The sequence below is a fragment of the Ovis canadensis genome, chromosome X, assembly GCF_042477335.2.
Source record: "Ovis canadensis isolate MfBH-ARS-UI-01 breed Bighorn chromosome X, ARS-UI_OviCan_v2, whole genome shotgun sequence".
NCBI classification, from domain to species: domain Eukaryota; kingdom Metazoa; phylum Chordata; class Mammalia; order Artiodactyla; family Bovidae; genus Ovis; species Ovis canadensis.
The window spans coordinates 115,677,494-115,691,380 of NC_091727.1; the positions used below are offsets into that span (position 1 = coordinate 115,677,494).

At 55.7% G+C, this 13,887-nt stretch overlaps 1 protein-coding gene and 1 long non-coding RNA gene across 2 annotated transcripts in view; one reads left to right on the top strand and one right to left on the bottom strand.

Annotated features, from left to right (window-relative positions):
- ELF4 (E74 like ETS transcription factor 4) overlaps nucleotides 1-967 on the bottom strand; it is a 39,735-nt gene extending 38,768 nt beyond the window's left edge. Inside the window, exon 1 of the mRNA XM_070290805.1 lies at nucleotides 537-967. The gene's annotated coding sequence lies outside the window, so the exon portion shown is untranslated. The remainder of the gene's footprint in view (nucleotides 1-536) is intronic.
- Nucleotides 27-10,361, top strand: LOC138930494 (uncharacterized). Its single transcript, XR_011446203.1, has 2 exons — nucleotides 27-635; nucleotides 10,043-10,361. It is a non-coding gene; the product is annotated as an uncharacterized lncRNA (long non-coding RNA).
- The last annotated feature ends 3,526 nt before the right edge of the window (nucleotides 10,362-13,887 follow it).

Below are 13,887 nucleotides of genomic sequence, written 5' to 3' on the forward strand. Positions count from 1 at the left end.
GGCAAACCCGCCCCCACCCCGACAGGGGAAATCGACTGGGCTTCCAACCCGGGACCGGCAGCCCGGGTTCCCCAAAGCACACGCGATGGGGCGAGGCAAGGGCGGGACGCAACACGCCGCAGCTCTCCCACCCTTCCCTGGGCCCCTCAGCCCCTAATGCCCCGGGGCCCCGGCGTCCCTGTTCCCGCTCTCTGGCAAACTTTCCGAGGGCCCCGAAGGCTCGGAGAACCGGCGCCATCGACGTACCTGAGACTGCGGGGGCTCCGTCGCGGGGCCGGGGTCGACCGCCGCGGTCCCCTCCCTACTCGGAAGGCCGAGACGCGGGGTCCCCAGCCCGGCCGACCCGCCTTCTCCCCCTCGGAAGCCGGGCCGGGCGAGTGGCGCCGGGACTTCGGCGCCGGTGAAAGGAGAAGTGGAAGTTGAGCGCAGCGCCGGGTCGGTCCCCGCGGCCGCCGGGGCCACCGTTCCCCTCCCTCCTCCCCTCCCTCCTCTCCTCCCTGCCCGCGGGCCCCCGCGGCCCCGCGCCCGTGACTCACCTCGGCGCCGGGGCAGGCTGGTCCGGGCGGGCGAGGCACAGGGCTCTCCCACACGTCGCGCCGCCAATGGCAAGTTGGAGGGCGAGATGCAAATACCAGGTGAGACAGCGGTGCCCCCTATAAAATGACTCCGGGCGGCGGGGTGGAGTGCCCGGGGAGCCCAGACGCCAGGCTGAGGGAGGGGGCGGCTGGGGCGCCCGCGGAGGGGGCGCGAGCCAACAGAGACCTGAGCCGAGACAACCGAGCGAAAGGGGAAATTGCGCTAGAGACACACACGTCCCCGCAGGCGGCGGCTGGGGCGGGCGCGAAGGAGGCAGGGCGGGAGGGAGGGAAGAGCCGGAGGGAGGGACCGACGGGAGGGACGGCGGGCGGGCGGGGTGGAGGAGGGCGAGAGGGAGGGACGAGGCGTCTTGGTGGAAACAGCGCCCCTCCACCCCCGGCCCGCCGCGGTCGCCAGCACGGCAGGGGGAGCCGTGCCAGGGGCCCGCTCGGCCTCTCCTTCCCCTCCCGGCTCGCTGGCCCCCGGGGGACGGCGAGAACCCGGCTCCCGCGGAGCTCACGTCGCGCGCCCGGCGCCCCCCACGTGGCGCGTCCCGGGGCCCGCAGCTCCGGCCGGGATGCCCCACACCGTGTCTCAGAAAAAAACAAAAACAAAAACAAAACCACTCCATTCCCGGGGGACTCCGGATGGCTATATCCGGCCCCCTTGGTTCCTCGCGCTTACCGGCTTTGGCCCCAGCCCCGCGCTCCCGATTGTTATTGAGCGCCTGCCGTGCGGCGGAACTGCTCGAGGGCGGGCCGAGCGGGTAGGTAAGGCCGGGAGATGCCCGGAGGATCCAGTTCGGGGACGGTATGCCAGACACCGCGGAATCCCGGGCCAAATGCCTCGTGCACTTGGCGCGACTAGAGAGTTTTGGGGATTTCTTAGGGAGGTCGAGCCTAGGGCTCCGGATGAGGGAGGCCAGGAGGATATGAATGCAGGGAAGGACTGGGGGGAGAGGGCTGGTGCAGCAGGTGCAAATGTACCCAGAGTTAGGGTGCTACAGAAAAACTCATCCCCCCTTCTGTCCAGAGCCAGGCTTCTCTGCTTGAGGTATCTATTTGAATCCCAGCCTATTCTACCTCCCCCTAACCCTGTCCTCTGATGTGCCTCAGCATCCATCCCAGCCCCCGCCCCACCCCCACCCCCACCCACCCCACCCCACCCACCCACCCACCCCCACCCCTCCCCCACCTAGGAGGCCCTAGGAGGGAGTTGACTGGGAATTGTCACTTCTAGCTCAACCCGGTCTGGAGGAGGGGCCCTGCTAGGCCTCAGCCGGCATCTCCCTCCTCCGCAGAGCGCAGCAAAGCGGAAAGGGCCCCAGGGGAGGGGGCCCTCTGCGGGGGTGGGGGTGGACTAAGGACCTGAGGTCCAGGGGCCTGCTCAGCCACCAGCATGTCCGCTTCCCCAGCCTTGGGAAAGGAGAGTCCCTGGCACAGGACTGGGGAACAGGAGTGGTGAATGTCGCTGCCGAAGGTAGCTGCGGATTACCGGTTTCCAGGGAAAGATAGGGGCTGGACTGGGGCACCTGAACACCTTGAGAACTCTTGGCAACCTAAAGCTAAGTCCCTGAAAGAAGTGCCCAGAGCAAATTTCCACTCCTTTTCTCTTGTAAATGAACACACTTTCCCCAGGGGATTCTGGGTCTGAAGATGCAATGTTCCTGCCAGTGAGGCTCCCCTCTCAAAATTGTGGTAGGTCTCAGCCATCCCTAGGGGGCCTTTACTTTGACCTTCACACACACATATACACACACGCGCGTGCTGGGGGAGGGGGCGCGTGCACAGGCTTTCCCATTTTGCTAAGAGTTCAGAGGTCTCTACCATCAGACAGACCTGGGTTCCTATTCCAGCTTCACCATTTACTGACTGTGTGTGTCTTTGGGCAAGTCGCTTAAACTCTCGCAGCCTGACTTTTCTTATTTTTAAATTGAGGATAATAAGAATCTATCTCCCAAGGCTGTGGGGAGGCTTGAATGAGATAGTCTGTCTATGGCAGTGCCTGGTGCTTAGTAAGCCCTCAATAAACGTTAGCTGCCTTTAGCATCATCTCCGTCTCATCCCATTTTTCTCAGTCCAGCTCTTGGGAGAAAGTGTGCAGGTCTGGAAGCTGCTAAGAATGGTGGCTACCTCCTATGAGTGTTTGTGGTTTAAACCAAGCTCGAGGCCTCAAGGTTTGGAAGTGCTAGAGGAGAGGTCTTCCTCTTGGGAAGGGCATGGAGAGAGGATGGCACAGGCACCGTGAGGACCTGCTCACAGCCCTGATGCCTCCCAATGACCCGCAGCCCATGGTTTGTGCGAATCCCAGAAGTTCCCACCATCCGCAGCCACTAGGAACTAACCACAGCCCCGTGACCTGGGAGGTTCAGCCAAAGCAAACCCCACCCCCTTGATGGAAACCTGGTGCTGACCTCGCCCGAGGGAGCCCTAGGCCACCTGAATGACCTTCCTGACTCCAGGTCAGCCAGGCTGCCTTTCCGATGACCCCAGCCCTCAACATCGGGTGAGTCCCAGCCAGGTGGGGCCAGCGGCTGAGATCACCACTCCTGACGACAGCCACCCTGTCTCTGCCAACGGCTCATTCCCCGACTTGGCAGGAATTCCCTGTGTATGCCCAGGCTGTGCCATCCAGCGTGCCCTCTCAGCCTCTCTCCTTCCAGCCCTGTTTCCCCTCACTCTCCAGCCCCAGTTTGATCCTCTGGAGCCTCAGCACCGGGGTCCCCTGGGGAGAGGTGGGACCACCTGGCTGCCCAGAGCCTGTGTAGGGCCACCTCCCCGCTTCTGTGCTCCACTTGCCTTTCCGCCTTGGCCACTTTCTCAGCCCCTCTATGTCGCCTCTTTTAAGCAACACGTGATGGCCTATGTTATCCTGCAAATCAGACCAGGTGCTCTGGGAACAAGGTGGCCGGCTAGTTCCCCCCTTTCCACCCCCCTGCCCCGCCTCCCTTAATCCCTTAGCCTCAACAACTTCTATTCAAACCTGTGGCCAGAACAAAATACTACAGTGCCGCAGCCTCTGTGGTCATAGCCCTTACTTTCCATCACAGACACATGCTAGGAAGGTTGCCTGTCCATCAGACTTTCAGAATGTAAATCATATTCAAAAGGCAGGAGAGAAGTTATGGTTTAAGAGGAACCGTCTCCCCTGTAAAGCTGAGATGTCCCCTCTAATCCTTTCTATACAGCCAGCAGTCATTCCTCTGTTCAGTAACTTCAGATTCACCTCTATTGGATTGACCTGATGAGGCCTTAGATGCAAATGACGGACAGATTGTGGTTGGGTCTCATAAGGAGTTTTTGTTCTCAAAAGATTGTTGAGTAGCTGTAAAAGAGAAGAATTCCTTGGGATAGGTTATACCAAATTGCTCCCTGTCTGGCTCATACTGGGGGGCAACCGGGCTGAGGGGCCTAGGTCAAAGCACAGGCATGCAGGTGGGAGGATATAGTTGGGAGCAACTTCACAGATCATGTTCTGGCCAGCCACCTTCCTTGGCTGGGGCTCTGGGAAAGCCTCTCTCAGTCCTACTCCTCCCCAACCCCTGCCCTCATTAAAATGGAGAGCTTTACCTTTCCCCTCCAGACATTTACTGGGACAGGCCCTGGCATCCTGAGAGCCCCTACAACAGTTCAGAGGAGTGCTGGGTTTCACTTCTTAGGCCAGACAGCAGCTCAGGGGCCTGCCTGGAAGAAGATGACAGCCCCATATAGAAGGTGCCACGGGCCCTGAGCGAGTGCTCTGTGTGTCCTCTCTGGGCCCAGGGGCTGTTGGGAGGCGCTGTCCCCACTGCTCGCACAGCAAGGGGAGCAGGCCTAGTATTGGGGAAAACAGATTCTGTGCCTCTGAGTTGGCGGAGATCTGGAGGGTGGGTGGAGGGGGAGGAACCCAATCCTGTTGGTTCATTTGCAAAAAAAAACAAGGAAGAACTGGCTTCAGGCAGAGTTCAGTAACTGAGGGCAAGGCCTCTGGAGTCTCTAATCCCACTGGTCCCTAGCCCCTATCTTGGGGCCTAGGCTCAGCCTGGAAAAGTCCCTTGGAGAAAAGCCGAGAACAGGCGCCTGCTCTGGGGCACCTATCAGAAGCAGCGCAGTATCCAGAATTTTTTGGCAATCATCCAGTGGAACCAGAGTTAACCCCTCAACCCCCGGCATCTGCTGCCCCAGCACCCATCTTTTGTGGCAGGCCACCTTGCTGTGCCCACAGCCCTGCGGAGATTCCAAGTTACACTCTGAGGGTGCCACCCCTCAAAGCTGCAGGAAACACCACTGGGCCTAGGGAGGCCTTGGCCCAAGGAGCTGCTGCTAGGGACCAGGGAGTGAAACAGAGGTGCAGATGGATGCCAGCCTGTGGAGGCCTTGCTGGAGAGCGCACCAAGTGATTTCTGTGGCCCTTGAGTGTGTGGGGTGTCGGGGGGAGACAGGGTCATAAGCAGCCACAGAGCTGGACATTCCCTCCTCAGATGGAAAGGAGGCTCAGGAGAGAGGAGGGAGCCCCAGTCACGTTACATGGGGTGTTGGTATTATATACGGCGAATGGCGCCCCCTGGAGTTGTGCAGGGAGAGGGCAGTAAGGACCGACACAGGCGAGCACAGGGCAGGGGTGCTTGAATGCGGGGGAGAGAAAAGGAAAGCCTTGTTCTGGAACACCAAGGGGGGACACTGGGCCTGACTCCAGGTCCTCAGAACTGGACATGCTGGAGAGTGGTGGGGAGATGCTATGAGGGGGGTTTAGCTCCCAATGTCACCCACTGCACATCCTGCCAAGGGGCGGTTCTGGGCTGAGGCTTGTAACAGGATGTAGAGGATTCTGCCCTTTCAAGGTCGCCCCATCCCACAGGGAGGCGAGGACAAGCCTGAGCCACAGGCTGGACACTAGATGGAGGCCCGTGAGGCCTGCAGGCACTCCTCAGTTCACCCACCCTGCCCCCAGGACAGGGAGCGAGGGTTGTTGTTGTTGTTGTTGTTGAATTCAGAAAAATACAACATTTAATGTCTATAAAGGTGCAGTATGAGTCATTTCACGGAATGTCTAGGCCCCTTCGCTGGCAGCAAACAAACTTTCCAGCCCTCTTTTGAGGAAGCCATCCAACTGGGCTGCTGCTGCTGGTTTCTGTGTGAGAGTGTGTGAGTGTGTGTGTGGGTCTGTATGTGGGATGGGTCTCTGGAGGGCCTTGTCTGCCTATGTGTGAGTCCGTGTGTCCCTCAGAGTGAGGGTGGAACTGGGGCTGATGTGCGTGTGTGTGCACACACACGTACATACACATGTGCTCAACTCTTGGGTGTGTCAAGTCCCCTCGCGCACGCGTGTGTGTTTGTGGAGGGAGTGTGCATGTGTGTGTCTGCAAGGCAGTGTGGTGTGTGAGCCTGTGCATCTGAGGGTGTCCACGTGTACATTTTTTCCTCATCGCTGCCAAATTATCTTCCCATCTCTCCCCTCACGAAGCGAAGGGCTGGCTGAGGGAAGCTAGCAGTTGAAGGGAAGGGGGGAAGCGCGGAGGGGAGAGGGGCTGGAGGGAAACCAAAGCAATTCCTCTCGTCGGAGGAAAGTGTCAGCCAAGGATGAAACTGAAACCGAGGCGGCAGCTCGAAGCGGCAGCACGCTGGGATGGTCCCGGGTCCCACGCTCCCCCTTCTCCAGCCAGCCGTGGAGATTAGTCAGCCTGGAATTCCCATTCCTGAAGCCCCGGCTTGGGGTTGAGGCCGTGGTTAGCACGTGACCCCATTAGCACCCATTATCACATTAACACAAATTAGTATATCAGATCCTCTCCCAGTCACCTAGTGGGGCTCACGGCCAGGCTGGAGGGAGAGGCCCCACTAGCTCGGGGAGGAGAAGCCAGTATTCGGGCATCAAGGGAGGGGGTAGGCTGAGGACTGCAGCAGGTCAGACAGAGGGACAGGGGACATCAAGCTTGGACAATACGATCATTTTCCTAGGTCGTGCTCTGGGAGGAGACACCTTGGGGAGGGGGTTGGTAGAAAGGAGGGGGTTTCCAGGAATAGCTGGGCACCGCCCTGTAGGAAGGAGGCCCGGGCTCTGAGGTCTGGGCGGGAGACAGACGGTATTTCTCCTGGCACACATTGAAACCTGGGAACGTTTAGGATCCTTTGGGGTTTTTTCTTTTTTTTCTCCCTTTCCTTTTCTTTATGGAAAATCCTTAGATAACTTTCTCAGATGGTTTTGGACATCCTGAAAGCAGGGGAGCTGTACTGATAGACAGAGGACAAGACCCACCCAGACCCCTAGCTCAGGGCACAGTGTGTACATCTTTGTACTGATAAGGGAGACATACTCTACCCAGGCATTTAAATGTAAAGTTGTATCATGGGAAAAGTCAGCCACTGGAGCCTCTGGAAAGGGTAAGGCTTGCGCCCCCCAACAGCTTTTTTTTTTTTTTTTTTAGCTTAAAGGTGTCTGGCCACAGGTTATTTTTGTGCCCTGATACTCTCAATATGTTAACTAACCAGCCACCACATAACCATGAACCAACACGGGAAGGTCAGCGGCATCATGACTTCTAGAGCTTAGGGCCTGCACAGAGGTAGGGCACAAAGCTCGATCAACCGAGGTCGAGGCTGCAAGTCTGAGCTCCAGATGGGCCTCTTGGCCGGTTTTCTTACATAGCTGCTGAATTCCGGATTGACAAGCACGGAATCCCTAACCGTCGCCCTCCATCCAGCCCAAGGCCGAGCCCGTGTCCCTTCTCCAGCACGAGCCCTGTCTCAGACTGCTCCTCAGCCCCGGCCACAGCCTGTCCTTCTGCAGAAGACGCATCCTTGGTCTCATGGGAGCCAGGCTGGAGGATGGCTGCTCAGGGAAACCCACTCCTAACGCCTGAGACGCGACTCAGAGTTTCCATTCTACTGCCCGCGGGTCAAGAGCGCCGTCCCTGGAGAGCAAACGCTGCCCCTAAACCGCGGTCTCTTGGCTGGAGGCGAGTCTCCCCAAGCTCGGCAGGGCCCAGGAGGTGGCCCGAGGGACCCTGAAGAAGCGCGCACCAGACAGCCCCACGCCTGGACGCTAGCGCTGCTGGTCGGCTCTCTGGACTCTGCCGCCGCTCGGGTGGGAGCGCCGGGCCCGAGGGACAGTGGGGTCGGGGCGGCCCCTTCAGCCTTCCCCTCGCCCCGCACCCCTGGGCTCCCCGCGGCGGCCCGAGCTCTCCACCCCGACCCCAGCAGTGCGCCCAGGGAGCCTCTGCAGCGCCACCTGCAGGCGGAACGCGCGCCACGTCTTGGGCCGAGGCGGGAACAGGAGGCCGAGCGGGCGGAGGGGGAGAGGGGAGAGGCCGGTTCCGCGGCCCCGAGCGCTCCTCGCTCGCCCGCTGCCTCCTGGCGCCGCCCGGCCTCGAGCGGCCTGGCCAGCGCCTAGCCCCGTCCCGCGCCCCGCCCGGCGCTCGGACCTTCCACTCCTGCGGCCTCCTGCCCCAGGCACCTCTTCTCGCGAAGCAGTGAAGTCACACCGAGCTCGATCCGCTGACTCATGAAAATCCTCCCCCGTCCCCGGCACACCCCTTGAAATTTCCCCGCCATCCCTTCTTTCCCGCAACTCCCTCCCTTCCTTGCGCCCCGTCGGGCGAGCGGGGGCGGCTCCGGACTCCCAGGGAGGGGCCTGTTGGGGTATCTGCGAGAGGAAGGGCGGGCGGGAGTCCGCGTGAAGACCTCCGCGCTCGGCTCCTCCTGGCCCGCCCCGCTCTTCTGGGGCGCACGGGGGCTGCCCCAGAGGGAAGTGCGCTTTTGCAACTATGGGCAAAACTCCCATCCGGGTATCCTTTGGCAATTATTCACCTCACGCAGGAGGCCTCGGGGCTTCAGGACAGGCTGGGGAGTTCGCTTGGAGGCTGAAATCTCTTTGGAACCTCTTGTTCCCGTGAACAACCAGCACAAGGGCTGGCGCCACCAAGGGGACAAACGCGGAGTGCTCTGAGCCTTGAGCTGCCCTCGACCCGGGCATTAGTGAAGTCGCTCAGTCGTGTCCCACTCTTCATGACCCCATGGACTGTATAGCCTGCCAGGTTCCTTCGTCCATTAAGCTGATCAAATGCCTGAGAGGTCGCTGTGGCCTTCCTCCTATGACTTCGTACCGGCGCAGGCCAGGCTGAGTTGGGGGTGACTTTGAGGCCAAGGATTCCTGTTTTCACCACCAGTCTTTGCCCCTGCACTGTGCCACTAGTTTGAGGACTCCCACTGGAGTGGGAGACCAGAAATTAGTTTCAACAAAGGTGGCAGAGGACCTCAGGCCTGGGCCAGGGAAGGCTTCAAGTTGGCAGGGCTCTGCAGCCTGCTCTGAAACACCTAAAGCTCCCCTTTCCCTCTGGAGAGACAGAGATCCTTAAGCATTATTTGCATGTGTACCTAGGTACTTGCTAAGTTGCCTCAGTTGTGCCCGACTCTTTGCGACCCTAGTGGACTATAGGCCGCCAGGCTCCTCTATCCATGGGATTCTCCAGGCAAGAATACTGGAGTGGGTAGCTGTGCCCTCCTCCAGGGGATCTTCCCAACCCAGGAATTGAACCTGCATCTCTTAAGTCTATAGCATTGGCAGGCAGGTTCTTTACTACTAGCACCAACTGGGAAGCCCTAAGCATCCTTTCCCACCCAGAAAATCACAGTGCTGATTTTCTTTCTTACCCTGTATGCAGTTTCCTTTTGTCTCTACCGTAAGGGTTGGGTGGTGAAGCTTGCAAGCTTCCTGGCCCACTTGTCACTGCATTTGGGGGCAGGGCTCTGCCAAGGCCATGGCTGATGTGGAAATGGCAATGTACTAATGAGCAAAGGGGGCCTGCAAACTAGTCTCGAGACTTGAAGTTTATGTGGCATGAAGGGGGTTTTCTGCGCTCATTATCTCAGCCTCAAGTTGAAAGCTGCTTGGTTAAGGTGGCTCTTTAAGAGCCAGCTCTTCAGGGTGTGTTTGTTGGGGACGGGGAGCCACTGAATGGTTGGGTAGGAACATAGTGCTAGGATCATGGCTGAGAACAGTCTCACCATAAAGCCTTCCTGGGGCAATTTTGGGCTTGAAGCCAGCCTTTTTTAGGGGCTAAAGGATGCCACCTTTCATGAAGCAGTTTTAAGGCTGTCAGACTCTCCATGGAGAGCAAATCAGGCAAGGAGCAATTTCTAGGGGCCTAGGTCTAGGTGTAACTTGCTATGTCGATTACATGTAACTTGCTAAGTCATAAGCCTCAACCTAGAACAACCACAAAAACAATCTGTTGAGTCAAAGGGATAGCAGAAGCAATGTGGGGAAACATTTGCCAAGGGTTTGGGGTCCCATTAGCATCTGCTGTAGACCCTAGAGATGAAAGGCAAGTGAGTCTGTGGAGAGCTGAAGGAAGTCCTGGGTGAGCATCTGAGAGGCTTTTCCATACACAGGAGGTTAGAGCTGAGGGTGGAGGGATGATCTGTTTCCCTTCATTTTACAGATGAGGCTGCTGAGAGTTTAAGTAAACAGACTCATGTTCTATTCCTAGAGATGAGAGAAGATACAAGAAGAGAATGGAGGAAGAACCATGATTCGGTCAGTAGAGGAAAAGCTTGGAGTAGATGGAAGCAGAACAGTAATCCGAGGAGTGATGAAGATCTGATGTGAACTCACACGTTGCACTCCCAGCACCTCTGTTGCACTGATAGTTCCCGATGACCAGTCTGTCTGCCACTAGGTTATAAAGCCACTGAGGGCAGGGACTGTATATTAGTCATCATCTTATCTCTGGGGCCTGTTGTCCCACAGCATGCAGTAAGTTATGCCATATGTTTGCTAGCTGACCAATAAATCCATTTACAAATGTATGTATGCATGTATTCATAAATTCAACACCCACATTGGGTGCTCCTTCAGAAGCATTTCTGTTTTGCACTGCAAATGCCACGAGAGCACAGGCGGGAACCTGCCCGGGAGCCAGGCAGCTCTGTCCACACACCAGATGTGACTCCTGGGCTTCTCCAACTGACACAGACCTTGGAGACTCCACTGGGACCAGGAAACATCTTCAAGAAAGTATGAGACTAGGCAAAACTCACAGTGGGCCTCCTGAAGGTATTTTGGCTACCACAAAATTGTCAACACCTACCAGCCAAAGGCTGCAGTGAGGGAGGGTGTGCGCCCTGGGGACCCGTGGGGTGTCTCAGGAAGAGGGTGCTGGGAAGGACTTGTAGAATTCAGGCCAGGCTGGGTGATTTGGGGGAGGGGTTAAGGAAGCCAGGCTTTACTCTGAATTGGATGCTGTCAGGAAGTGTCTTACTGAATAAATCATATCCAATAGGAGGGCAGACTGAAGTGCGGCTCAATCTATAATTGGTAAGGAAGCAGTCGTCACTTGGATTAGCCAGGATGGAGGTTGGTGTTTGCTCATTTCTGTGGTTTGGGCAGTGTTTGGCTTTTTTTTTTTTTTTTTTTTGCCCCTGTTCACACATGATTCTGGAATAGTCTTGTTTTCAGCTCCATCCACTATAGTCAGGATGGCCTCGTATGCTGCTAATGTCTCGTGAGCCTGTTTACATTCAACAGCACACCCAGGCCCAGTGGGGAGTTTTTAGCAACACCAAGGCCTTGCTGACAGTCCCAGGCCAGCTTCCAGGTATCAGGGGCTGTGTTTCTCTTTCTCAAAATGCTCATTTTGAGATGATCCCTGTTTTCCAACCAGGAATTGGCAGTCCAGTATTTAAATATTCAGACCCTCCCTGTACTCTGACCCAGTCACACCCATCTGTAGAACCAGCCAGGCAGGGGAACGTCATCACTGGCCTGGGCTGTGTGTCTCCGTGTGTGGTTTTGTTTACATGTGTCGGTGCCCGCCAGAAATTCCCTGATAAGATGGGAAAGAGGCCAGAGGCGGTCTTACTTCACCTCTGGGGCTGGCAGGACTTTTCCTCTGCCCAGAGCACAGGGCACTGGGATGGAGCCCCAGCAATCTCTTGGGCAGCAAGAGTGCCAGGCTTCAGGTGGAGTCAGGGAAGGGCAGAGGGGATATTGTGGCAGCCAAACTTGTGAGGAGTGAGGAGCGGGAACGGGAAGGGGCAGTAGTGGAAGGGAGGGGAGAGTTCCTTTGTATAAATGGGTCTCTAGAGGAGCTGCTGGTTTTCCTTCAAGGAAGCAGCCTGGGCTAGATCACTGTGGGTTCCCCACCCCCATCCCTTTCTGCCCTAAGCCTCTTGTCTCCAAAACAGGCCCTGTTGATTAGAACAAGAAGAAAGTCCCACATGTTGACCTCATCCTCCACTAAGAGGCTTACTCTGACCCCTTTCCAATCAAACACACTCCCTCCCCTCAGGTCCATCTTTCCAGCTCAAGTATGAGGACATCTCTCACCATGTGTGTTGTACAGGTGGCCGGGGAAGTGTCAGCGCCATCCTGAAGTGGGGCCGAGGTACCACCAGGTATCATTTGTAAAATGGCAAAGAGAAGCGAGGCTGAGGTCAAGTGGGTAAGCCCCAAAAGCTTGATATTTTGGCAGAGCCCCAACTTCACAGGGTGTGACCAGCCCTGTTCTGCACTGTGCCGTGGCCCAGCTAATCACAGGCCAGCTATCAAGGGCCAAACCTCAGCTGGCACTGCTTGTCTGTAGTCAGAAACTGGTCCTTGGATTTGTTCCTTGTGATCCTTGGAGACCCAGACAGATGAAACACATCCTGGGCTAAGTAGCAGTGGGTGAAGTAACAGAGGTCTGATAACCTGGATTACAGAGAACTGAGGCCCCAAGGCAGAGGCTCACTTTTACAATAAGCCTCGTTATCTAGCATCATCCAGCAACCAAGGACTTGGTCAGCACTTTGCCAGGGTTTTCGGGGGGGGGGGGGATAGGGAACGTTGTCTCCATCCTGAGGAAAAAATCTGCTCTAGGAGAGCTTACAGCCAATTTAGGGAGTGAACACTAATAATGAGGAGACTACTTAAAGGACAATCAAGTTCAAAGGCAGTAAGTGCAACTGAAGTTCAGAGATGAAATCATGTGTGGGCACTAGTCCAGCTGGTACTACGTCACCATGGTGGGATTTCATCCGGGCCTTGAAAGATGAGCGGGATTTAGATATGTAGAAAGGAACAGGGGCGGTGTTTCAGATGTGAAGAGCACAAACAAAAGTTTAAAAGTGGAGATAAACCAGATGTTTATGTGTGTGCGTGCATGCATGTGCAAAGATGGTTCGCAGGGCAGAGGGGGCCGAGGTCAGGACTTGATATGACTAATGACAGGAAGTCAGTGTATGTTGGTCCACAGGCTGTAGGGTGGGGGGACGTGGACCAAGTGATGCTTTAGGAAGTGATCCAGCAGCAGCAATTGACAAAGGACGGGTGCTCTGGCTGATCTCCATTCTTGGCGTGTCTACAGGGCTTTTTGTATCTTCCTGTGGACACAACTGACTATATTATGCTTCTGGGTTCATGTGTCTGCTTTCCTCACTGCCACCAGCAGCTCCTTAAGAGAAGTAGCCATGTTTTCTCCATCTTCCTATTCTGCCATCTACATGGCTCCTAGTAGGTATTCAATGAACACTGAATAGAAGAACAGATCCTTTCATTTTAGTTAACTGGATTATTATGACATTCCATGCAAGGATGGCAACTGTCAAAGAATTAGACTAAACTGCATCTAACAGTGAAACAAGGCAAATCACAATTTGATCTTTTAAAAAATGATTTGTGAAATGCTTCAGGATCTTACAGTGTTTTGGTACCATCTCTGTAAGCAGCAATTACTATATAGTAAGTCCTGTTTCACAGAATACGAGATGAGTTTTCTACCTATGGATTTAGGTATATCATACCTCAGATCATATTTCACTAAACGTGTATATATATGGCAAGAAGCTGTTCTAGTGCAGCTAACTCTTAAAGTGCACGTGTCCCGTTCTAGTGTCCAGAAGGGATTTCATTATAGCTGCTACTCCCTTTAAACAAACCCAATATTGATAACAAAATCCAGCCTGGTAATTATTTTCTCTTTAGAGAAAGATTCCCAATAGGACTCTTGGAAGTAGTAAAACTTTCCTCTTAATATAAATTAAGATTTGATTTTTAAAAGTTAAGTAATTTGAAATGTAAAAGATGAGTTGATTTCTGAAACTTTGACTGCTCTTCCCAGGAAATCATCTATAAGGTGAGGCATGCCTATAAGCCTATTTGAGATAAAAGGGGATAGGGGAGGGCAATTTCTAGTTTGGGGGACACTGAGTGGAGGAGCTGTAGAGACCAAGATCCCTCCAGGAGTCAGACTCCAAGCTTAGCCCTGAAGCACCAGTCTCCGAACCTCTGTTTCCGTTTGCAGTAAATGTCTTTTCTGTCCTCCCCTCCCACGACCAATTCAGTTCTGGGCTGGGG